This window comes from Larus michahellis, chromosome 3, assembly GCF_964199755.1.
Source record: "Larus michahellis chromosome 3, bLarMic1.1, whole genome shotgun sequence".
Classification (NCBI taxonomy): Eukaryota; Metazoa; Chordata; class Aves; order Charadriiformes; family Laridae; genus Larus; species Larus michahellis.
Window position 1 is genome coordinate 4,593,793 of NC_133898.1, and position 26,395 is coordinate 4,620,187.

A 26,395-nucleotide genomic window follows, 5' to 3' on the forward strand; every position below is an offset into this window, starting at 1 on the left:
TGGCGTCGCGCCAGGCACAAAAATGGCCATATGTCTGGAGATTGGTGCCATGCCCAAAGAGCCAGCAGGGAAAACTATGCCTTGTTCTAAAGCCCTTTGGGAACCGCTTGTGTAGCCCCACACACCTGGGGGCTGCAGGCTTTCCTGCTGCCTTCAGCCTCAAAACCACCCTTTCCCACTTGGCGCCGCGCCAGGCACAACAATGGCCATATGTCTGGAGATTGGTGCCACGCCCAAAGAGCCAGCAGGGAAAACTATGCCTTGTTCTAAAGCTCTTTGGGAACCGCTTGTGTAGCCCCACACACCTGGGGGCTGCAGGCTTTCCTGCTGCCTTCAGCCTCAAAACCACCCTTTCCCACTTGGCGCCGCGCCAGGCACAACAATGGCCATATGTCTGGAGATTGGTCCCACGCCCAAAGAGCCAGCAGGGAAAATTATGCCTTGTTCTAAAACTCTTTGGGAACCGCTTGCGTAGCCCCACACACCTGGGGGCTGCAGGCTTTCCTGCTGCCTTCAGCCTCAAAACCACCCTTTCCCACTTGGCGCCGTGCCAGGCACAACAATGGCCATATGTCTGGAGATTGGTGCCACGCCCAAAGAGCCAGCAGGGAAAACTATGCCTTGTTCTGAAGCTCTTTGGGAACCGCTTGTGTAGCCCCACAGACCTGGGGGCTGCAGGCTTTCCTGCTGCCTTCAGCCTCAACACCACCCTTTCCCAGCTGTCGCCACGCCAGGCACAACAATGGCCATATGTCTGGAGATTGGTGCCACGCCCAAAGAGCCAGCAGGGAAAACTATGCCTTCTTCTAAAGCTCTTTGGGAACCGCTTGTGTAGCCCCACACACCTGGGGGCTGCAGGCTTTCCTGCTGCCTTCAGCCTCAAAACCACCCTTTCCCACTTGGCGCCGCGCCAGGCACAGCAATGGCCACATGTCTGGAGATTGGTCCCACGCCCAAAGAGCCAGCAGGGAAAACTATGCCTTGTTCTAAAGCCCTTTGGGAACCGCTTGCGTAGCCCCACACACCTGGGGGCTGCAGGCTTTCCTGCTGCCTTCAGCCTCAAAACCACCCTTTCCCACTTGGCACCGTGCCAGGCACAAAAATGGCCATATGTCTGGAGATTGGTCCCACGCCCAAAGAGCCAGCAGGGAAAACTATGCCTTGTTCTAAAGCTCTTTGGGAACCGCTTGCGTAGCCCCACACACCTGGGGGCTGCAGGCTTTCCTGCTGCCTTCAGCCTCAAAACCACCCTTTCCCACTTGGCGCCGCGCCAGGCACAAAAATGGCCATATGTCTGGAGATTGGTGCCACGCCCAAAGAGCCAGCAGGGAAAACTATGCCTTGTTCTAAAGCTCTTTGGGAACCGCTTGCGTAGCCCCACACACCTGGGGGCTGCAGGCTTTCCTGCTGCCTTCAGCCTCAAAACCACCCTTTCCCACTTGGCGCCGCGCCAGGCACAACAATGGCCATATGTCTGGAGATTGGTGCCACGCCCAAAGAGCCAGCAGGGAAAACTATGCCTTGTTTTGAAGCTCTTTGGGAAGCCCTTGCGTAGCCCCACACACCTGGGGGCTGCAGGCTTTCCTGCTGCCTTCAGCCTCAAAACCACCCTTTTGCACCTGGCGTCGCGCCAGGCACAAAAATGGCCATATGTCTGGAGATTGGTGCCATGCCCAAAGAGCCAGCAGGGAAAACTATGCCTTGTTCTAAAGCCCTTTGGGAACCGCTTGTGTAGCCCCACACACCTGGGGGCTGCAGGCTTTCCTGCTGCCTTCAGCCTCAAAACCACCCTTTCCCACTTGGCGCCGCGCCAGGCACAACAATGGCCATATCTCTGGAGATTGGTGCCACGCCCAAAGAGCCAGCAGGGAAAACTATGCCTTGTTCTAAAGCTCTTTGGGAACCGCTTGTGTAGCCCCACACACCTGGGGGCTGCAGGCTTTCCTGCTGCCTTCAGCCTCAAAACCACCCTTTCCCACTTGGCGCCGCGCCAGGCACAACAATGGCCATATGTCTGGAGATTGGTGCCACGCCCAAAGAGCCAGCAGGGAAAATTATGCCTTGTTCTAAAACTCTTTGGGAACCGCTTGCGTAGCCCCACAGACCTGGGGGCTGCAGGCTTTCCTGCTGCCTTCAGCCTCAAAAACACCCTTTCCCACTTGGCGCCGCGCCAGGCACAACAATGGCCATATGTCTGGAGATTGGTCCCACGCCCAAAGAGCCAGCAGGGAAAATTATGCCTTGTTCTAAAACTCTTTGGGAACCGCTTGCGTAGCCCCACACACCTGGGGGCTGCAGGCTTTCCTGCTGCCTTCAGCCTCAAAACCACCCTTTCCCACTTGGCGCCGCGCCAGGCACAAAAATGGCCACATCCCTGGAGATTGGTCCCACGCCCAAAGAGCCAGCAGGGAAAACTATGCCTTGTTCTGAAGCTCTTTGGGAACCGCTTGTGTAGCCCCACACACCTGGGGGCTGCAGGCTTTCCTGCTGCCTTCAGCCTCAACACCACCCTTTCCCAGCTGTCGCCACGCCAGGCACAACAATGGCCATATGTCTGGAGATTGGTGCCACGCCCAAAGAGCCAGCAGGGAAAACTATGCCTTCTTCTAAAGCTCTTTGGGAACCGCTTGTGTAGCCCCACACACCTGGGGGCTGCAGGCTTTCCTGCTGCCTTCAGCCTCAAAACCACCCTTTCCCACTTGGCGCCGCGCCAGGCACAGCAATGGCCACATGTCTGGAGATTGGTCCCACGCCCAAAGAGCCAGCAGGGAAAACTATGCCTTGTTCTAAAGCTCTTTGGGAACCGCTTGCGTAGCCCCACACACCTGGGGGCTGCAGGCTTTCCTGCTGCCTTCAGCCTCAAAACCACCCTTTCCCACTTGGCACCGTGCCAGGCACAAAAATGGCCATATGTCTGGAGATTGGTCCCACGCCCAAAGAGCCAGCAGGGAAAACTATGCCTTGTTCTAAAGCTCTTTGGGAACCGCTTGCGTAGCCCCACACACCTGGGGGCTGCAGGCTTTCCTGCTGCCTTCAGCCTCAAAACCACCCTTTCCCACTTGGCGCCGCGCCAGGCACAACAATGGCCATATGTCTGGAGATTGGTGCCACGCCCAAAGAGCCAGCAGGGAAAACTATGCCTTGTTCTAAAGCTCTTTGGGAACCGCTTGCGTAGCCCCACACACCTGGGGGCTGCAGGCTTTCCTGCTGCCTTCAGCCTCAAAACCACCCTTTCCCACTTGGCGCCGCGCCAGGCACAAAAATGGCCATATGTCTGGAGATTGGTGCCACGCCCAAAGAGCCAGCAGGGAAAACTATGCCTTGTTCTGAAGCTCTTTGGGAAGCCCTTGCGTAGCCCCACACACCTGGGGGCTGCAGGCTTTCCTGCTGCCTTCAGCCTCAAAACCACCCTTTTGCACCTGGCGTCGCGCCAGGCACAAAAATGGCCATATGTCTGGAGATTGGTGCCATGCCCAAAGAGCCAGCAGGGAAAACTATGCCTTGTTCTAAAGCCCTTTGGGAACCGCTTGTGTAGCCCCACACACCTGGGGGCTGCAGGCTTTCCTGCTGCCTTCAGCCTCAAAACCACCCTTTCCCACTTGGCGCCGCGCCAGGCACAAAAATGGCCACATGTCTGGAGATTGGTCCCACGCCCAAAGAGCCAGCAGGGAAAACTATGCCTTGTTCTAAAGCTCTTTGGGAACCGCTTGCGTAGCCCCACACACCTGGGGGCTGCAGGCTTTCCTGCTGCCTTCAGCCTCAAAACCACCCTTTCGCACCTGGCGTCAAGCAAGGCACAAAAGTGGCCATATGTCTGGAGACTGCTCCAACGCCCAAAGAGCCAGCAGGGAAAACTATGCCTTGTTCTAAAGCTCTTTGGGAACCGCTTGCGTAGCCCCACACACCTGGGGGCTGCAGGCTTTCCTGCTGCCTTCAGCCTCAACACCACCCTTTCCCAGCTGTCGCCACGCCAGGCACAAAAATGGCCATATGTCTGGAGATTGGTCCCACGCCCAAAGAGCCAGCAGGGAAAACTATGCCTTGTTCTAAAGCCCTTTGGGAACCGCTTGCGTAGCCCCACACACCTGGGGGCTGCAGGCTTTCCTGCTGCCTTCAGCCTCAAAACCACCCTTTCCCACTTGGCGCTGCGCCAGGCACAAAAATGGCCATATGTCTGGAGATTGGTGCCACGCCCAAAGAGCCAGCAGGGAAAACTATGCCTTGTTCTAAAGCTCTTTGGGAAGCCCTTGCGTAGCCCACACACCTGGGGGCTGCAGGCTTTCCTGCTGCCTTCAGCCTCAAAACCAACCTTTCCCACTTGGCGCCGTGCCAGGCACAAAAATGGCCACATCCCTGGAGATTGGTCCCATGCCCAAAGAGCCAGCAGGGAAAACTATGCCTTGTTCTAAAGCTCTTTGGGAACCGCTTGTGTAACCCCACACACCTGGGGGCTGCAGGCTTTCCTGCTGCCTTCAGCCTCAAAACCACCCTTTCCCACTTGGCGCCGCGCCAGGCACAACAATGGCCACATGTCTGGAGATTGGTCCCACGCCCAAAGAGCCAGCAGGGAAAACTATGCCTTGTTCTAAAGCCCTTTGGGAACCGCTTGCGTAGCCCCACACACCTGGGGGCTGCAGGCTTTCCTGCTGCCTTCAGCCTCAAAACCACCCTTTCCCACTTGGCGCCGCGCCAGGCACAACAATGGCCACATGTCTGGAGATTGGTCCCACGCCCAAAGAGCCAGCAGGGAAAACTATGCCTTGTTCTAAAGCCCTTTGGGAACCGCTTGCGTAGCCCCACACACCTGGGGGCTGCAGCCTTTCCTGATGCCTTCAGCCTCAAAACCACCCTTTCCCACTTGGCGCCGCGCCAGGCACAACAATGGCCATATGTCTGGAGATTGGTCCCACGCCCAAAGAGCCAGCAGGGAAAACTATGCCTTGTTCTAAAGCTCTTTGGGAACCGCTTGCGTAGCCCCACAGACCTGGGGGCTGCAGGCTTTCCTGCTGCCTTCAGCCTCAAAACCACCCTTTCCCACTTGGCGCCGCGCCAGGCACAAAAATGGCCATATGTCTGGAGATTGGTGCCACGCCCAAAGAGCCAGCAGGGAAAACTATGCCTTGTTCTAAAGCTCTTTGGGAACCGCTTGCGTAGCCCCACAAACCTGGGGGCTGCAGGCTTTCCTGCTGCCTTCAGCCTCAAAACCACCCTTTCCCACTTGGCGCCGCGCCAGGCACAACAATGGCCATATGTCTGGAGATTGGTGCCACGCCCAAAGAGCCAGCAGGGAAAACTATGCCTTGTTCTGAAGCTCTTTGGGAAGCCCTTGCGTAGCCCCACACACCTGGGGGCTGCAGGCTTTCCTGCTGCCTTCAGCCTCAAAACCACCCTTTTGCACCTGGCGTCGCGCCAGGCACAAAAATGGCCATATGTCTGGAGATTGGTGCCACGCCCAAAGAGCCAGCAGGGAAAACTATGCCTTGTTCTAAAGCCCTTTGGGAACCGCTTGTGTAGCCCCACACACCTGGGGGCTGCAGGCTTTCCTGCGGCCTTCAGCCTCAAAACCACCCTTTCCCACTTGGCGCCGCGCCAGGCACAAAAGTGGCCATATGTCTGGAGACTGCTCCAACGCCCAAAGAGCCAGCAGGGAAAACTATGCCTTGTTCTAAAGCTCTTTGGGAACCGCTTGCGTAGCCCCACACACCTGGGGGCTGCAGGCTTTCCTGCTGCCTTCAGCCTCAACACCACCCTTTCCCAGCTGTCGCCACGCCAGGCACAAAAATGGCCATATGTCTGGAGATTGGTCCCACGCCCAAAGAGCCAGCAGGGAAAACTATGCCTTGTTCTAAAGCCCTTTGGGAACCGCTTGCGTAGCCCCACACACCTGGGGGCTGCAGGCTTTCCCGCTGCCTTCAGCCTCAAAACCACCCTTTCCCACTTAGCGCTGCGCCAGGCAGAAAAATGGCCACATCCCTGGAGATTGGTGCCACGCCCAAAGAGCCAGCAGGGAAAACTATGCCTTGTTCTAAAGCTCTTTGGGAAGCCCTTGCGTAGCCCACACACCTGGGGGCTGCAGGCTTTCCTGCTGCCTTCAGCCTCAAAACCACCCTTTCCCACTTGGCGCCGTGCCAGGCACAAAAATGGCCACATCCCTGGAGATTGGTCCCACACCCAACGAGCCAGCAGGGAAAACTATGCCTTGTTCTAAAGCTCTTTGGGAACCGCTTGTGTAACCCCACACACCTGGGGGCTGCAGGCTTTCCTGCTGCCTTCGGCCTCAAAACCACCCTTTCCCACTTGGCGCCGCGCCAGGCACAAAAATGGCCACATCCCTGGAGATTGGTCCCACGCCCAAAGAGCCAGCAGGGAAAACTATGCCTTGTTCTAAAGCCCTTTGGGAACCGCTTGCGTAGCCCCACACACCTGGGGGCTGCAGGCTTTCCTGCTGCCTTCAGCCTCAAAACCACCCTTTCCCACTTGGCGCCGCGCCAGGCACAAAAATGGCCACATCCCTGGAGATTGGTCCCACGCCCAAAGAGCCAGCAGGGAAAATTATGCCTTGTTCTAAAGCCCTTTGGGAACCGCTTGCGTAGGCTCACACACCTGGGGGCTGCAGGCTTTCCTGCTGCCTTCAGCCTCAAAACCACCCTTTCCCACTTGGCGCCGCGCCAGGCACAACAATGGCCATATGTCTGGAGATGGGTCCCACGCCCAAAGAGCCAGCAGGGAAAATTATGCCTTGTTCTAAAACTCTTTGGGAACCGCTTGCGTAGCCCCACACACCTGGGGGCTGCAGGCTTCCCTGCTGCCTTCAGCCTCAAAACCACCCTTTCCCACTTGGCGCCGCGCCAGGCACAACAATGGCCATATGTCTGGAGATTGGTGCCACGCCCAAAGAGCCAGCAGGGAAAACTATGTCATGTTCTGAAGCTCTTTGGGAACCGCTTGCGTAGCCCCACAGACCTGGGGGCTGCAGGCTTTCCTGCTGCCTTCAGCCTCAAAACCACCCTTTCCCACTTGGCGCCGCGCCAGGCACAACAATGGCCATATGTCTGGAGATTGGTGCCACGCCCAAAGAGCCAGCAGGGAAAACTATGCCTTGTTCTAAAGCCCTTTGGGAACCGCTTGCGTAGCCCCACACACCTGGGGGCTGCAGGCTTTCCTGCTGCCTTCAGCCTCAACACCACCCTTTCCCAGCTGTCGCCACGCCAGGCACAACAATGGCCATATGTCTGGAGATTGGTGCCACGCCCAAAGAGCCAGCAGGGAAAACTATGCCTTCTTCTAAAGCTCTTTGGGAACCGCTTGTGTAGCCCCACACACCTGGGGGCTGCAAGCTTTCCTGCTGCCTTCAGCCTCAGAACCACCCTTTCCCACTTGGCGCCGCGCCAGGCACAGCAATGGCCACATGTCTGGAGATTGGTCCCACGCCCAAAGAGCCAGCAGGGAAAACTATGCCTTGTTCTAAAGCTCTTTGGGAACCGCTTGCGTAGCCCCACACACCTGGGGGCTGCAGGCTTTCCTGCTGCCTTCAGCCTCAAAACTACCCTTTCCCACTTGGCACCGTGCCAGGCACAAAAATGGCCATATGTCTGGAGATTGGTGCCACGCCCAAAGAGCCAGCAGGGAAAACTATGCCTTGTTCTAAAGCTCTTTGGGAACCGCTTGCGTAGCCCCACACACCTGGGGGCTGCAGGCTTTCCTGCTGCCTTCAGCCTCAAAACCACCCTTTCCCACTTGGCGCCGCGCCAGGCACAACAATGGCCATATGTCTGGAGATTGGTGCCACGCCCAAAGAGCCAGCAGGGAAAACTATGCCTTGTTCTGAAGCTCTTTGGGAAGCCCTTGCGTAGCCCCACACACCTGGGGGCTGCAGGCTTTCCTGCTGCCTTCAGCCTCAAAACCACCCTTTTGCACCTGGCGTCGCGCCAGGCACAAAAATGGCCATATGTCTGGAGATTGGTCCCACGCCCAAAGAGCCAGCAGGGAAAACTATGCCTTGTTCTAAAGCCCTTTGGGAACCGCTTGTGTAGCCCCACACACCTGGGGGCTGCAGGCTTTCCTGCTGCCTTCAGCCTCAAAACCACCCTTTCCCACTTGGCGCCGCGCCAGGCACAAAAATGGCCACATCCCTGGAGATTGGTCCCACGCCCAAAGAGCCAGCAGGGAAAACTATGCCTTGTTCTAAAGCTCTTTGGGAACCGCTTGCGTAGCCCCACACACCTGGGGGCTGCAGGCTTTCCTGCTGCCTTCAGCCTCAAAACCACCCTTTCGCACCTGGCGTCAAGCAAGGCACAAAAGTGGCCATATGTCTGGAGACTGCTCCAACGCCCAAAGAGCCAGCAGGGAAAACTATGCCTTGTTCTAAAGCTCTTTGGGAACCGCTTGCGTAGCCCCACACACCTGGGGGCTGCAGGCTTTCCTGCTGCCTTCAGCCTCAACACCACCCTTTCCCAGCTGTCGCCACGCCAGGCACAAAAATGGCCATATGTCTGGAGATTGGTGCCACGCCCAAAGAGCCAGCAGGGAAAACTATGCCTTGTTCTAAAGCCCTTTGGGAACCGCTTGCGTAGCCCCACACACCTGGGGGCTGCAGGCTTTCCTGCTGCCTTCAGCCTCAAAACCACCCTTTCCCACTTGGCGCTGCGCCAGGCACAAAAATGGCCATATGTCTGGAGATTGGTGCCACGCCCAAAGAGCCAGCAGGGAAAACTATGCCTTGTTCTAAAGCTCTTTGGGAAGCCCTTGCGTAGCCCACACACCTGGGGGCTGCAGGCTTTCCTGCTGCCTTCAGCCTCAAAACCAACCTTTCCCACTTGGCGCCGTGCCAGGCACAAAAATGGCCACATCCCTGGAGATTGGTCCCATGCCCAAAGAGCCAGCAGGGAAAACTATGCCTTGTTCTAAAGCTCTTTGGGAACCGCTTGTGTAACCCCACACACCTGGGGGCTGCAGGCTTTCCTGCTGCCTTCAGCCTCAAAACCACCCTTTCCCACTTGGCGCCGCGCCAGGCACAACAATGGCCACATGTCTGGAGATTGGTCCCACGCCCAAAGAGCCAGCAGGGAAAACTATGCCTTGTTCTAAAGCCCTTTGGGAACCGCTTGCGTAGCCCCACACACCTGGGGGCTGCAGGCTTTCCTGCTGCCTTCAGCCTCAAAACCACCCTTTCCCACTTGGCGCCGCGCCAGGCACAACAATGGCCACATGTCTGGAGATTGGTCCCACGCCCAAAGAGCCAGCAGGGAAAACTATGCCTTGTTCTAAAGCCCTTTGGGAACCGCTTGCGTAGCCCCACACACCTGGGGGCTGCAGCCTTTCCTGATGCCTTCAGCCTCAAAACCACCCTTTCCCACTTGGCGCCGCGCCAGGCACAACAATGGCCATATGTCTGGAGATTGGTCCCACGCCCAAAGAGCCAGCAGGGAAAACTATGCCTTGTTCTAAAGCTCTTTGGGAACCGCTTGCGTAGCCCCACAGACCTGGGGGCTGCAGGCTTTCCTGCTGCCTTCAGCCTCAAAACCACCCTTTCCCACTTGGCGCCGCGCCAGGCACAAAAATGGCCATATGTCTGGAGATTGGTGCCACGCCCAAAGAGCCAGCAGGGAAAACTATGCCTTGTTCTAAAGCTCTTTGGGAACCGCTTGCGTAGCCCCACACACCTGGGGGCTGCAGGCTTTCCTGCTGCCTTCAGCCTCAAAACCACCCTTTCCCACTTGGCGCCGCGCCAGGCACAACAATGGCCATATGTCTGGAGATTGGTGCCACGCCCAAAGAGCCAGCAGGGAAAACTATGCCTTGTTCTGAAGCTCTTTGGGAAGCCCTTGCGTAGCCCCACACACCTGGGGGCTGCAGGCTTTCCTGCTGCCTTCAGCCTCAAAACCACCCTTTTGCACCTGGCGTCGCGCCAGGCACAAAAATGGCCATATGTCTGGAGATTGGTGCCACGCCCAAAGAGCCAGCAGGGAAAACTATGCCTTGTTCTAAAGCCCTTTGGGAACCGCTTGTGTAGCCCCACACACCTGGGGGCTGCAGGCTTTCCTGCGGCCTTCAGCCTCAAAACCACCCTTTCCCACTTGGCGCCGCGCCAGGCACAAAAGTGGCCATATGTCTGGAGACTGCTCCAACGCCCAAAGAGCCAGCAGGGAAAACTATGCCTTGTTCTAAAGCTCTTTGGGAACCGCTTGCGTAGCCCCACACACCTGGGGGCTGCAGGCTTTCCTGCTGCCTTCAGCCTCAACACCACCCTTTCCCAGCTGTCGCCACGCCAGGCACAAAAATGGCCATATGTCTGGAGATTGGTCCCACGCCCAAAGAGCCAGCAGGGAAAACTATGCCTTGTTCTAAAGCCCTTTGGGAACCGCTTGCGTAGCCCCACACACCTGGGGGCTGCAGGCTTTCCCGCTGCCTTCAGCCTCAAAACCACCCTTTCCCACTTAGCGCTGCGCCAGGCAGAAAAATGGCCACATCCCTGGAGATTGGTGCCACGCCCAAAGAGCCAGCAGGGAAAACTATGCCTTGTTCTAAAGCTCTTTGGGAAGCCCTTGCGTAGCCCACACACCTGGGGGCTGCAGGCTTTCCTGCTGCCTTCAGCCTCAAAACCACCCTTTCCCACTTGGCGCCGTGCCAGGCACAAAAATGGCCACATCCCTGGAGATTGGTCCCACACCCAAAGAGCCAGCAGGGAAAACTATGCCTTGTTCTAAAGCTCTTTGGGAACCGCTTGTGTAACCCCACACACCTGGGGGCTGCAGGCTTTCCTGCTGCCTTCAGCCTCAAAACCACCCTTTCCCACTTGGCGCCGCGCCAGGCACAAAAATGGCCACATCCCTGGAGATTGGTCCCACGCCCAAAGAGCCAGCAGGGAAAACTATGCCTTGTTCTAAAGCCCTTTGGGAACCGCTTGCGTAGCCCCACACACCTGGGGGCTGCAGGTTTTCCTGCTGCCTTCAGCCTCAAAACCACCCTTTCCCACTTGGCGCCGCGCCAGGCACAACAATGGCCATATGTCTGGAGATTGGTGCCACGCCCAAAGAGCCAGCAGGGAAAACTATGCCTTGTTCTAAAGCTCTTTGGGAACCGCTTGCGTAGCCCCACACACCTGGGGGCTGCAGGCTTTCCTGCTGCCTTCAGCCTCAAAAACACCCTTTCCCACTTGGCGCCGCGCCAGGCACAAAAATGGCCATATGTCTGGAGATTGGTGCCACGCCCAAAGAGCCAGCAGGGAAAACTATGCCTTGTTCTAAAGCCCTTTGGGAACCGCTTGCGTAGCCCCACACACCTGGGGGCTGCAGGCTTTCCTGCTGCCTTCAGCCTCAAAACCACCCTTTCCCACTTGGCGCCGCGCCAGGCACAAAAATGGCCACATCCCTGGAGATTGGTCCCACGCCCAAAGAGCCAGCAGGGAAAATTATGCCTTGTTCTAAAGCCCTTTGGGAACCGCTTGCGTAGGCTCACACACCTGGGGGCTGCAGGCTTTCCTGCTGCCTTCAGCCTCAAAACCACCCTTTCCCACTTGGCGCCGCGCCAGGCACAACAATGGCCATATGTCTGGAGATGGGTCCCACGCCCAAAGAGCCAGCAGGGAAAATTATGCCTTGTTCTAAAACTCTTTGGGAACCGCTTGCGTAGCCCCACACACCTGGGGGCTGCAGGCTTCCCTGCTGCCTTCAGCCTCAAAACCACCCTTTCCCACTTGGCGCCGCGCCAGGCACAACAATGGCCATATGTCTGGAGATTGGTGCCACGCCCAAAGAGCCAGCAGGGAAAACTATGTCATGTTCTGAAGCTCTTTGGGAACCGCTTGCGTAGCCCCACAGACCTGGGGGCTGCAGGCTTTCCTGCTGCCTTCAGCCTCAAAACCACCCTTTCCCACTTGGCGCCGCGCCAGGCACAACAATGGCCATATGTCTGGAGATTGGTGCCACGCCCAAAGAGCCAGCAGGGAAAACTATGCCTTGTTCTAAAGCCCTTTGGGAACCGCTTGCGTAGCCCCACACACCTGGGGGCTGCAGGCTTTCCTGCTGCCTTCAGCCTCAACACCACCCTTTCCCAGCTGTCGCCACGCCAGGCACAACAATGGCCATATGTCTGGAGATTGGTGCCACGCCCAAAGAGCCAGCAGGGAAAACTATGCCTTCTTCTAAAGCTCTTTGGGAACCGCTTGTGTAGCCCCACACACCTGGGGGCTGCAAGCTTTCCTGCTGCCTTCAGCCTCAGAACCACCCTTTCCCACTTGGCGCCGCGCCAGGCACAGCAATGGCCACATGTCTGGAGATTGGTCCCACGCCCAAAGAGCCAGCAGGGAAAACTATGCCTTGTTCTAAAGCTCTTTGGGAACCGCTTGCGTAGCCCCACACACCTGGGGGCTGCAGGCTTTCCTGCTGCCTTCAGCCTCAAAACTACCCTTTCCCACTTGGCACCGTGCCAGGCACAAAAATGGCCATATGTCTGGAGATTGGTCCCACGCCCAAAGAGCCAGCAGGGAAAACTATGCCTTGTTCTAAAGCTCTTTGGGAACCGCTTGCGTAGCCCCACACACCTGGGGGCTGCAGGCTTTCCTGCTGCCTTCAGCCTCAAAACCACCCTTTCCCACTTGGCGCCGCGCCAGGCACAACAATGGCCATATGTCTGGAGATTGGTGCCACGCCCAAAGAGCCAGCAGGGAAAACTATGCCTTGTTCTGAAGCTCTTTGGGAAGCCCTTGCGTAGCCCCACACACCTGGGGGCTGCAGGCTTTCCTGCTGCCTTCAGCCTCAAAACCACCCTTTTGCACCTGGCGTCGCGCCAGGCACAAAAATGGCCATATGTCTGGAGATTGGTCCCACGCCCAAAGAGCCAGCAGGGAAAACTATGCCTTGTTCTAAAGCCCTTTGGGAACCGCTTGTGTAGCCCCACACACCTGGGGGCTGCAGGCTTTCCTGCTGCCTTCAGCCTCAAAACCACCCTTTCCCACTTGGCGCCGCGCCAGGCACAAAAATGGCCACATCCCTGGAGATTGGTCCCACGCCCAAAGAGCCAGCAGGGAAAACTATGCCTTGTTCTAAAGCTCTTTGGGAACCGCTTGCGTAGCCCCACACACCTGGGGGCTGCAGGCTTTCCTGCTGCCTTCAGCCTCAAAACCACCCTTTCGCACCTGGCGTCAAGCAAGGCACAAAAGTGGCCATATGTCTGGAGACTGCTCCAACGCCCAAAGAGCCAGCAGGGAAAACTATGCCTTGTTCTAAAGCTCTTTGGGAACCGCTTGCGTAGCCCCACACACCTGGGGGCTGCAGGCTTTCCTGCTGCCTTCAGCCTCAACACCACCCTTTCCCAGCTGTCGCCACGCCAGGCACAAAAATGGCCATATGTCTGGAGATTGGTGCCACGCCCAAAGAGCCAGCAGGGAAAACTATGCCTTGTTCTAAAGCCCTTTGGGAACCGCTTGCGTAGCCCCACACACCTGGGGGCTGCAGGCTTTCCTGCTGCCTTCAGCCTCAAAACCACCCTTTCCCACTTGGCGCTGCGCCAGGCACAAAAATGGCCATATGTCTGGAGATTGGTGCCACGCCCAAAGAGCCAGCAGGGAAAACTATGCCTTGTTCTAAAGCTCTTTGGGAAGCCCTTGCGTAGCCCACACACCTGGGGGCTGCAGGCTTTCCTGCTGCCTTCAGCCTCAAAACCACCCTTTCCCACTTGGCGCCGTGCCAGGCACAAAAATGGCCACATCCCTGGAGATTGGTCCCATGCCCAAAGAGCCAGCAGGGAAAACTATGCCTTGTTCTAAAGCTCTTTGGGAACCGCTTGTGTAACCCCACACACCTGGGGGCTGCAGGCTTTCCTGCTGCCTTCAGCCTCAAAACCACCCTTTCCCACTTGGCGCCGCGCCAGGCACAACAATGGCCACATGTCTGGAGATTGGTCCCACGCCCAAAGAGCCAGCAGGGAAAACTATGCCTTGTTCTAAAGCCCTTTGGGAACCGCTTGCGTAGCCCCACACACCTGGGGGCTGCAGGCTTTCCTGCTGCCTTCAGCCTCAAAACCACCCTTTCCCACTTGGCGCCGCGCCAGGCACAACAATGGCCACATGTCTGGAGATTGGTCCCACGCCCAAAGAGCCAGCAGGGAAAACTATGCCTTGTTCTAAAGCTCTTTGGGAACCGCTTGCGTAGCCCCACACACCTGGGGGCTGCAGCCTTTCCTGCTGCCTTCAGCCTCAAAACCACCCTTTCCCACTTGGCGCCGCGCCAGGCACAACAATGGCCATATGTCTGGAGATTGGTGCCACGCCCAAAGAGCCAGCAGGGAAAACTATGCCTTGTTCTAAAGCTCTTTGGGAACCGCTTGCGTAGCCCCACACACCTGGGGGCTGCAGGCTTTCCTGCTGCCTTCAGCCTCAAAACCACCCTTTCCCACTTGGCGCCGCGCCAGGCACAAAAATGGCCATATGTCTGGAGATTGGTGCCACGCCCAAAGAGCCAGCAGGGAAAACTATGCCTTGTTCTAAAGCTCTTTGGGAACCGCTTGCGTAGCCCCACACACCTGGGGGCTGCAGGCTTTCCTGCTGCCTTCAGCCTCAAAACCACCCTTTCCCACTTGGCGCCGCGCCAGGCACAACAATGGCCATATGTCTGGAGATTGGTGCCACGCCCAAAGAGCCAGCAGGGAAAACTATGCCTTGTTCTGAAGCTCTTTGGGAAGCCCTTGCGTAGCCCCACACACCTGGGGGCTGCAGGCTTTCCTGCTGCCTTCAGCCTCAAAACCACCCTTTTGCACCTGGCGTCGCGCCAGGCACAAAAATGGCCATATGTCTGGAGATTGGTGCCATGCCCAAAGAGCCAGCAGGGAAAACTATGCCTTGTTCTAAAGCCCTTTGGGAACCGCTTGTGTAGCCCCACACACCTGGGGGCTGCAGGCTTTCCTGCTGCCTTCAGCCTCAAAACCACCCTTTCCCACTTGGCGCCGCGCCAGGCACAAAAATGGCCACATCCCTGGAGATTGGTCCCACGCCCAAAGAGCCAGCAGGGAAAACTATGCCTTGTTCTAAAGCTCTTTGGGAACCGCTTGCGTAGCCCCACAGACCTGGGGGCTGCAGGCTTTCCTGCTGCCTTCAGCCTCAAAACCACCCTTTCGCACCTGGCGTCAAGCAAGGCACAAAAGTGGCCATATGTCTGGAGACTGCTCCAACGCCCAAAGAGCCAGCAGGGAAAACTATGCCTTGTTCTAAAGCTCTTTGGGAACCGCTTGCGTAGCCCCACACACCTGGGGGCTGCAGGCTTTCCTGCTGCCTTCAGCCTCAACACCACCCTTTCCCAGCTGTCGCCACGCCAGGCACAAAAATGGCCATATGTCTGGAGATTGGTCCCACGCCCAAAGAGCCAGCAGGGAAAACTATGCCTTGTTCTAAAGCCCTTTGGGAACCGCTTGCGTAGCCCCACACACCTGGGGGCTGCAGGCTTTCCTGCTGCCTTCAGCCTCAAAACCACCCTTTCCCACTTGGCGCTGCGCCAGGCAGAAAAATGGCCACATCCCTGGAGATTGGTGCCACGCCCAAAGAGCCAGCAGGGAAAACTATGCCTTGTTCTAAAGCTCTTTGGGAAGCCCTTGCGTAGCCCACACACCTGGGGGCTGCAGGCTTTCCTGCTGCCTTCAGCCTCAAAACCACCCTTTCCCACTTGGCGCCGTGCCAGGCACAAAAATGGCCACATCCCTGGAGATTGGTCCCACACCCAAAGAGCCAGCAGGGAAAACTATGCCTTGTTCTAAAGCCCTTTGGGAACCGCTTGCGTAGCCCCACACACCTGGGGGCTGCAGGTTTTCCTGCTGCCTTCAGCCTCAAAACCACCCTTTCCCACTTGGCGCCGCGCCAGGCACAACAATGGCCATATGTCTGGAGATTGGTGCCACGCCCAAAGAGCCAGCAGGGAAAACTATGCCTTGTTCTAAAGCTCTTTGGGAACCGCTTGCGTAGCCCCACACACCTGGGGGCTGCAGGCTTTCCTGCTGCCTTCAGCCTCAAAAACACCCTTTCCCACTTGGCGCCGCGCCAGGCACAAAAATGGCCATATGTCTGGAGATGGGTCCCACGCCCAAAGAGCCAGCAGGGAAAACTATGCCTTGTTCTAAAGCCCTTTGGGAACCGCTTGCGTAGCCCCACACACCTGGGGGCTGCAGGCTTTCCTGCTGCCTTCAGCCTCAAAACCACCCTTTCCCACTTGGCGCTGCGCCAGGCAGAAAAATGGCCACATCCCTGGAGATTGGTGCCACGCCCAAAGAGCCAGCAGGGAAAACTATGCCTTGTTCTAAAGCTCTTTGGGAAGCCCTTCCGTAGCCCACACACCTGGGGGCTGCAGGCTTTCCTGCTGCCTTCAGGCTCAAAACCACCCTTTCCCACTTGGCGCCGTGCCAGGCACAAAAATGGCCACATCCCTGGAGATTGGTCCCACACCCAAAGAGCCAGCAGGGAAAACTATGCCTTGTTCTAAAGCCCTTTGGGAACCGCTTGCGTAGCCCCACACACCTGGGGGCTGCAGGCTTTCCTGCTGCCTTCAGCCTCAAAACCACCCTTTCCCACTTGGCGCCGCGCCAGGCACAAAAATGGCCACATCCCTGGAGATTGGTCCCACGCCCAAAGAGCCAGCAGGGAAAATTATGCCTTGTTCTAAAGCCCTTTGGGAACCGCTTGCGTAGGCTCACACACCTGGGGGCTGCAGGCTTCCCTGCTGCCTTCAGCCTCAAAACCACCCTTTCCCACTTGGCGCCGCGCCAGGCACAACAATGGCCATATGTCTGGAGATTGGTGCCACGCCCAAAGAGCCAGCAGGGAAAACTATGTCATGTTCTGAAGCTCTTTGGGAACCGCTTGCGTAGCCCCACAGACCTGGGGGCTGCAGGCTTTCCTGCTGCCTTCAGCCTCAAAACCACCCTTTCCCACTTGGCGCCGCGCCAGGCACAACAATGGCCATATGTCTGGAGATTGGTGCCACGCCCAAAGAGCCAGCAGGGAAAACTATGCCTTGTTCTAAAGCCCTTTGGGAACCGCTTGCGTAGCCCCACACACTTGGGGGCTGCAGGTTTTCCTGCTGCCTTCAGCCTCAAAACCACCCTTTCCCACTTGGCGCTGCGCCATGCACAACAATGGCCATATGTCTGGAGATTGGTGCCACGCCCAAAGAGCCAGCAGGGAAAACTATGCCTTGTTCTAAAGCTCTTTGGGAACCGCTTGCGTAGCCCCACACACCTGGGGGCTGCAGGCTTTCCTCCTGCCTTCAGCCTCAAAACCACCCTTTCCCACTTGGCGCCGCGCCAGGCACAAAAATGGCCATATGTCTGGAGATTGGTCCCATGCCCAAAGAGCCAGCAGGGAAAACTATGCCTTGTTCTAAAGCTCTTTGGGAACCGCTTGTGTAGCCCCACACACCTGGGGGCTGCAGGCTTTCCTGCTGCCTTCAGCCTCAAAACCACCCTTTCCCACTTGGCGCCGCGCCAGGCACAAAAATGGCCATATCTCTGGAGATTGGTCCCACGCCCAAAGAGCCAGCAGGGAAAACTATGCCTTGTTCTAAAGCCCTTTGGGAACCACTTGCATAGCCCCACACACCTGGGGGCTGCAGGCTTTCCTGCTGCCTTCAGCCTCAAAACCACCCTTTCCCACTTGGCGCCGCGCCAGGCACAACAATGGCCATATGTTTGGAGATGGGGCCCACGCCCAAAGAGCCAGCAGGGAAAATTATGCCTTGTTCTAAAACTCTTTGGGAACCGCTTGCGTAGCCCCACACACCTGGGGGCTGCAGGCTTTCCTGCTGCCTTCAGCCTCAAAACCACCCTTTCCCACTTGGCGCCGCGCCAGGCACCACAATGGCCATATGTCTGGAGATTGGTGCCACGCCCAAAGAGCCAGCAGGGAAAACTATGCCTTGTTCTGAAGATCTTTAGGAACCGCTTGCATAGCCCCACACACCTGGGGGCTGCAGGCTTTCCTGCTGCCTTCAGCCTCAAAACCACCCTTTCCCACTTGGCGCCGCGCCAGGCACAAAAATGGCCACATCCCTGGAGATTGGTCCCACGCCCAAAGAGCCAGCAGGGAAAATTATGCCTTGTTCTAAAGCCCTTTGGGAACCGCTTGCGTAGGCTCACACACCTGGGGGCTGCAGGCTTTCCTGCTGCCTTCAGCCTCAAAACCACCCTTTCCCACTTGGCGCCGCGCCAGGCACAAAAATGGCCACATCCCTGGAGATGGGTCCCACGCCCAAAGAGCCAGCAGGGAAAATTATGCCTTGTTCTAAAACTCTTTGGGAACCGCTTGCGTAGCCCCACACACCTGGGGGCTGCAGGCTTCCCTGCTGCCTTCAGCCTCAAAACCACCCTTTCCCACTTGGCGCCGCGCCAGGCACAACAATGGCCATATGTCTGGAGATTGGTGCCACGCCCAAAGAGCCAGCAGGGAAAACTATGTCATGTTCTGAAGCTCTTTGGGACCCGCTTGCGTAGCCCCACACACCTGGGGGCTGCAGGCTTTCCTGCTGCCTTCAGCCTCAAAACCACCCTTTCCCACTTGGCGCCACGCCAGGCACAACAATGGCCATATGTCTGGAGATTGGTGCCACGCCCAAAGAGCCAGCAGGGAAAACTATGCCTTGTTCTAAAGCCCTTTGGGAACCGCTTGCGTAGCCCCACACACCTGGGGGCTGCAGGCTTTCCTGCTGCCTTCAGCCTCAAAACCACCCTTTCCCACTTGGCGCCGCGCCAGGCACAAAAATGGCCATATCTCTGGAGATTGGTCCCACGCCCAAAGAGCCAGCAGGGAAAACTATGCCTTGTTCTAAAGCCCTTTGGGAACCACTTGCATAGCCCCACACACCTGGGGGCTGCAGGCTTTCCTGCTGCCTTCAGCCTCAAAACCACCCTTTCCCACTTGGCGCCGCGCCAGGCACAACAATGGCCATATGTTTGGAGATGGGGCCCACGCCCAAAGAGCCAGCAGGGAAAATTATGCCTTGTTCTAAAACTCTTTGGGAACCGCTTGCGTAGCCCCACACACCTGGGGGCTGCAGGCTTTCCTGCTGCCTTCAGCCTCAAAACCACCCTTTCCCACTTGGCGCCGCGCCAGGCACAAAAATGGCCATATGTCTGGAGATTGGTGCCACGCCCAAAGAGCCAGCAGGGAAAACTATGCCTTGTTCTGAAGATCTTTGGGAACCGCTTGCGTAGCCCCACACACCTGGGGGCTGCAGGCTTTCCTGCTGCCTTCAGCCTCAAAACCACCCTTTCCCACTTGGCGCCGTGCCAGGCACAACAATGGCCATATGTCTGGAGATTGGTGCCACGCCCAAAGAGCCAGAAGGGAAAACTATGCCTTGTTCTAAAGCTCTTTGGGAACCGCTTGCGTAGCCCCACAGACCTGGGGGCTGCAGCCTTTCCTGCTGCCTTCAGCCTCAAAACCACCCTTTCCCACTTGGCGCCACACCAGGCACAACAATGGCCATATGTCTGGAGATTGGTGCCACGCCCAAAGAGCCAGCAGGAAAAAATATGCCTTGTTCTAAAGCTCTTTGGGAACCGCTTGCGTAGCCCCACACACCTGGGGGCTGCAGGCTTTCCTGCTGCTTTCAGCCTCAAAACCACCCTTTCCCACTTGGCACCGTGCCAGGCACAAAAATGGCCATATGTCTGGAGATTGGTCCCATGCCCAAAGAGCCAGCAGGGAAAACTATGCCTTGTTCTAAAGCTCTTTGGGAACCGCTTGTGTAGCCCCACACACCTGGGGGCTGCAGGCTTTCCTGCTGCCTTCAGCCTCAAAACCAACCTTTCCCACTTGGCGCCGCGCCAGGCACAAAAATGGCCACATCCCTGGAGATTGGTCCCACGCCCAAAGAGCCAGCAGGGAAAACTATGCCTTGTTCTAAAGCCCTTTGGGAACCGCTTGCGTAGCCCCACACACCTGGGGGCTGCAGGCTTTCCTGCTGCCTTCAGCCTCAAAACCACCCTTTCCCACTTGGCGCCGCGCCAGGCACAACAATGGCCATATGTCTGGAGATTGGTCCCACGCCCAAAGAGCCAGCAGGGAAAACTATGCCTTGTTCTGAAGCTCTTTGGGAACCGCTTGTGTAGCCCCACACACCTGGGGGCTGCAGGCTTTCCTGCTGCCTTCAGACTCAACACCACCCTTTCCCACATGGCGCCACGCCAGGCACAACAATGGCCATATGTCTGGAGATTGGTGCCACGCCCAAAGAGCCAGCAGGGAAAACTATGCCTTGTTCTAAAGCTCTTTGGGAACCGCTTGTGTAGCCCCACACACCTGGGGGCTGCAGGCTTTCCTGCTGCCTTCAGCCTCAAAACCACCCTTTCCCACTTGGCACCGCGCCAGGCACAACAATGGCCACATGTCTGGAGATTGGTCCCACGCCCAAAGAGCCAGCAGGGAAAACTATGCCTTGTTCTAAAGCTCTTTGGGAACCGCTTGCGTAGCCCCACACACCTGGGGGCTGCAGGCTTTCCTGCTGCCTTCAGCCTCAAAAACACCCTTTCCCACTTGGCGCCGCGCCAGGCACAACAATGGCCATATGTCTGGAGATTGGTCCCACGCCCAAAGAGCCAGCAGGGAAAACTATGCCTTGTTCTAAAGCCCTTTGGGAACCGCTTGCGTAGCCCCACACACCTGGGGGCTGCAGGTTTTCCTGCTGCCTTCAGCCTCAAAACCACCCTTTCCCACTTGGCGCCGCGCCATGCACAACAATGGCCATATGTCTGGAGATTGGTCCCACGCCCAAAGAGCCAGCAGGGAAAACTATGCCTTGTTCTAAAGCCCTTTGGGAACCACTTGCATAGCCCCACACACCTGGGGGCTGCAGGCTTTCCTGCTGCCTTCAGCCTCAAAACCACCCTTTCCCACTTGGCGCCGCGCCAGGCACAACAATGGCCATATGTTTGGAGATGGGGCCCACGCCCAAAGAGCCAGCAGGGAAAATTATGCCTTGTTCTAAAACTCTTTGGGAACCGCTTGCGTAGCCCCACACACCTGGGGGCTGCAGGCTTTCCTGCTGCCTTCAGCCTCAAAACCACCCTTTCCCACTTGGCGCCGCGCCAGGCACCACAATGGCCATATGTCTGGAGATTGGTGCCACGCCCAAAGAGCCAGCAGGGAAAACTATGCCTTGTTCTGAAGATCTTTGGGAACCGCTTGCGTAGCCCCACACACCTGGGGGCTGCAGGCTTTCCTGCTGCCTTCAGCCTCAAAACCACCCTTTCCCACTTGGCGCCGTGCCAGGCACAACAATGGCCATATGTCTGGAGATTGGTCCCACGCCCAAAGAGCCAGCAGGGAAAACTATGCCTTGTTCTAAAGCTCTTTGGGAACCGCTTGCGTAGCCCTACACACCTGGGGGCTGCAGCCTTTCCTGCTGCCTTCAGCCTCAAAACCACCCTTTCCCACTTGGCGCCGCACCAGGCACAACAATGGCCATATGTCTGGAGATTGGTGCCACGCCCAAAGAGCCAGCAGGAAAAAATATGCCTTGTTCTAAAGCTCTTTGGGAACCGCTTGCGTAGCCCCACACACCTGGGGGCTGCAGGCTTTCCTGCTGCTTTCAGCCTCAAAACCACCCTTTCCCACTTGGCACCGTGCCAGGCACAAAAATGGCCATATGTCTGGAGATTGGTCCCACGCCCAAAGAGCCAGCAGGGAAAACTATGCCTTGTTCTAAAGCTCTTTGGGAACCGCTTGCGTAGCCCCACACACCTGGGGGCTGCAGGCTTTCCTGCTGCCTTCAGCCTCAAAACCAACCTTTCCCACTTGGCGCCGCGCCAGGCACAAAAATGGCCACATCCCTGGAGATTGGTCCCACGCCCAAAGAGCCAGCAGGGAAAACTATGCCTTGTTCTAAAGCCCTTGGGGAACCGCTTGCGTAGCCCCACACACCTGGGGGCTGCAGGCTTTCCTGCTGCCTTCAGCCTCAAAACCACCCTTTCCCACTTGGCGCCGCGCCAGGCACAACAATGGCCATATGTCTGGAGATTGGTCCCACGCCCAAAGAGCCAGCAGGGAAAACTATGCCTTGTTCTGAAGCTCTTTGGGAACCGCTTGTGTAGCCCCACACACCTGGGGGCTGCAGGCTTTCCTGCTGCCTTCAGACTCAACACCACCCTTTCCCACATGGCGCCACGCCAGGCACAACAATGGCCATATGTCTGGAGATTGGTGCCACGCCCAAAGAGCCAGCAGGGAAAACTATGCCTTGTTCTAAAGCTCTTTGGGAACCGCTTGTGTAGCCCCACACACCTGGGGGCTGCAGGCTTTCCTGCTGCCTTCAGCCTCAAAACCACCCTTTCCCACTTGGCGCCGCGCCAGGCACAACAATGGCCACATGTCTGGAGATTGGTCCCACGCCCAAAGAGCCAGCAGGGAAAACTATGCCTTGTTCTAAAGCCCTTTGGGAACCACTTGCATAGCCCCACACACCTGGGGGCTGCAGGCTTTCCTGCTGCCTTCAGCCTCAAAACCACCCTTTCCCACTTGGCGCCGCGCCAGGCACAACAATGGCCATATGTTTGGAGATGGGGCCCACGCCCAAAGAGCCAGCAGGGAAAATTATGCCTTGTTCTAAAACTCTTTGGGAACCGCTTGCGTAGCCCCACACACCTGGGGGCTGCAGGCTTTCCTGCTGCCTTCAGCCTCAAAACCACCCTTTCCCACTTGGCGCCGCGCCAGGCACCACAATGGCCATATGTCTGGAGATTGGTGCCACGCCCAAAGAGCCAGCAGGGAAAACTATGCCTTGTTCTGAAGATCTTTGGGAACCGCTTGCATAGCCCCACACACCTGGGGGCTGCAGGCTTTCCTGCTGCCTTCAGCCTCAAAACCACCCTTTCCCACTTGGCGCCGCGCCAGGCACAAAAATGGCCACATCCCTGGAGATTGGTCCCACGCCCAAAGAGCCAGCAGGGAAAATTATGCCTTGTTCTAAAGCCCTTTGGGAACCGCTTGCGTAGGCTCACACACCTGGGGGCTGCAGGCTTTCCTGCTGCCTTCAGCCTCAAAACCACCCTTTCCCACTTGGCGCCGCGCCAGGCACAAAAATGGCCACATCCCTGGAGATGGGTCCCACGCCCAAAGAGCCAGCAGGGAAAATTATGCCTTGTTCTAAAACTCTTTGGGAACCGCTTGCGTAGCCCCACACACCTGGGGGCTGCAGGCTTCCCTGCTGCCTTCAGCCTCAAAACCACCCTTTCCCACTTGGCGCCGCGCCAGGCACAACAATGGCCATATGTCTGGAGATTGGTGCCACGCCCAAAGAGCCAGCAGGGAAAACTATGTCATGTTCTGAAGCTCTTTGGGACCCGCTTGCGTAGCCCCACACACCTGGGGGCTGCAGGCTTTCCTGCTGCCTTCAGCCTCAAAACCACCCTTTCCCACTTGGCGCCACGCCAGGCACAACAATGGCCATATGTCTGGAGATTGGTGCCACGCCCAAAGAGCCAGCAGGGAAAACTATGCCTTGTTCTAAAGCCCTTTGGGAACCGCTTGCGTAGCCCCACACACCTGGGGGCTGCAGGCTTTCCTGCTGCCTTCAGCCTCAAAACCACCCTTTCCCACTTGGCGCCGCGCCAGGCACAAAAATGGCCATATCTCTGGAGATTGGTCCCACGCCCAAAGAGCCAGCAGGGAAAACTATGCCTTGTTCTAAAGCCCTTTGGGAACCACTTGCATAGCCCCACACACCTGGGGGCTGCAGGCTTTCCTGCTGCCTTCAGCCTCAAAACCACCCTTTCCCACTTGGCGCCGCGCCAGGCACAACAATGGCCATATGTTTGGAGATGGGGCCCACGCCCAAAGAGCCAGCAGGGAAAATTATGCCTTGTTCTAAAACTCTTTGGGAACCGCTTGCGTAGCCCCACACACCTGGGGGCTGCAGGCTTTCCTGCTGCCTTCAGCCTCAAAACCACCCTTTCCCACTTGGCGCCGCGCCAGGCACAAAAATGGCCATATGTCTGGAGATTGGTGCCACGCCCAAAGAGCCAGCAGGGAAAACTATGCCTTGTTCTGAAGATCTTTGGGAACCGCTTGCGTAGCCCCACACACCTGGGGGCTGCAGGCTTTCCTGCTGCCTTCAGCCTCAAAACCACCCTTTCCCACTTGGCGCCGTGCCAGGCACAACAATGGCCATATGTCTGGAGATTGGTGCCACGCCCAAAGAGCCAGAAGGGAAAACTATGCCTTGTTCTAAAGCTCTTTGGGAACCGCTTGCGTAGCCCCACAGACCTGGGGGCTGCAGCCTTTCCTGCTGCCTTCAGCCTCAAAACCACCCTTTCCCACTTGGCGCCACACCAGGCACAACAATGGCCATATGTCTGGAGATTGGTGCCACGCCCAAAGAGCCAGCAGGAAAAAATATGCCTTGTTCTAAAGCTCTTTGGGAACCGCTTGCGTAGCCCCACACACCTGGGGGCTGCAGGCTTTCCTGCTGCTTTCAGCCTCAAAACCACCCTTTCCCACTTGGCACCGTGCCAGGCACAAAAATGGCCATATGTCTGGAGATTGGTCCCATGCCCAAAGAGCCAGCAGGGAAAACTATGCCTTGTTCTAAAGCTCTTTGGGAACCGCTTGTGTAGCCCCACACACCTGGGGGCTGCAGGCTTTCCTGCTGCCTTCAGCCTCAAAACCAACCTTTCCCACTTGGCGCCGCGCCAGGCACAAAAATGGCCACATCCCTGGAGATTGGTCCCACGCCCAAAGAGCCAGCAGGGAAAACTATGCCTTGTTCTAAAGCCCTTTGGGAACCGCTTGCGTAGCCCCACACACCTGGGGGCTGCAGGCTTTCCTGCTGCCTTCAGCCTCAAAACCACCCTTTCCCACTTGGCGCCGCGCCAGGCACAACAATGGCCATATGTCTGGAGATTGGTCCCACGCCCAAAGAGCCAGCAGGGAAAACTATGCCTTGTTCTGAAGCTCTTTGGGAACCGCTTGTGTAGCCCCACACACCTGGGGGCTGCAGGCTTTCCTGCTGCCTTCAGACTCAACACCACCCTTTCCCACATGGCGCCACGCCAGGCACAACAATGGCCATATGTCTGGAGATTGGTGCCACGCCCAAAGAGCCAGCAGGGAAAACTATGCCTTGTTCTAAAGCTCTTTGGGAACCGCTTGTGTAGCCCCACACACCTGGGGGCTGCAGGCTTTCCTGCTGCCTTCAGCCTCAAAACCACCCTTTCCCACTTGGCGCCGCGCCAGGCACAACAATGGCCACATGTCTGGAGATTGGTCCCACGCCCAAAGAGCCAGCAGGGAAAACTATGCCTTGTTCTAAAGCTCTTTGGGAACCGCTTGCGTAGCCCCACACACCTGGGGGCTGCAGGCTTTCCTGCTGCCTTCAGCCTCAAAAACACCCTTTCCCACTTGGCGCCGCGCCAGGCACAACAATGGCCATATGTCTGGAGATTGGTCCCACGCCCAAAGAGCCAGCAGGGAAAACTATGCCTTGTTCTAAAGCCCTTTGGGAACCGCTTGCGTAGCCCCACACACCTGGGGGCTGCAGGTTTTCCTGCTGCCTTCAGCCTCAAAACCACCCTTTCCCACTTGGCGCCGCGCCATGCACAACAATGGCCATATGTCTGGAGATTGGTCCCACGCCCAAAGAGCCAGCAGGGAAAACTATGCCTTGTTCTAAAGCCCTTTGGGAACCACTTGCATAGCCCCACACACCTGGGGGCTGCAGGCTTTCCTGCTGCCTTCAGCCTCAAAACCACCCTTTCCCACTTGGCGCCGCGCCAGGCACAACAATGGCCATATGTTTGGAGATGGGGCCCACGCCCAAAGAGCCAGCAGGGAAAATTATGCCTTGTTCTAAAACTCTTTGGGAACCGCTTGCGTAGCCCCACACACCTGGGGGCTGCAGGCTTTCCTGCTGCCTTCAGCCTCAAAACCACCCTTTCCCACTTGGCGCCGCGCCAGGCACCACAATGGCCATATGTCTGGAGATTGGTGCCACGCCCAAAGAGCCAGCAGGGAAAACTATGCCTTGTTCTGAAGATCTTTGGGAACCGCTTGCGTAGCCCCACACACCTGGGGGCTGCAGGCTTTCCTGCTGCCTTCAGCCTCAAAACCACCCTTTCCCACTTGGCGCCGTGCCAGGCACAACAATGGCCATATGTCTGGAGATTGGTCCCACGCCCAAAGAGCCAGCAGGGAAAACTATGCCTTGTTCTAAAGCTCTTTGGGAACCGCTTGCGTAGCCCTACACACCTGGGGGCTGCAGCCTTTCCTGCTGCCTTCAGCCTCAAAACCACCCTTTCCCACTTGGCGCCGCACCAGGCACAACAATGGCCATATGTCTGGAGATTGGTGCCACGCCCAAAGAGCCAGCAGGAAAAAATATGCCTTGTTCTAAAGCTCTTTGGGAACCGCTTGCGTAGCCCCACA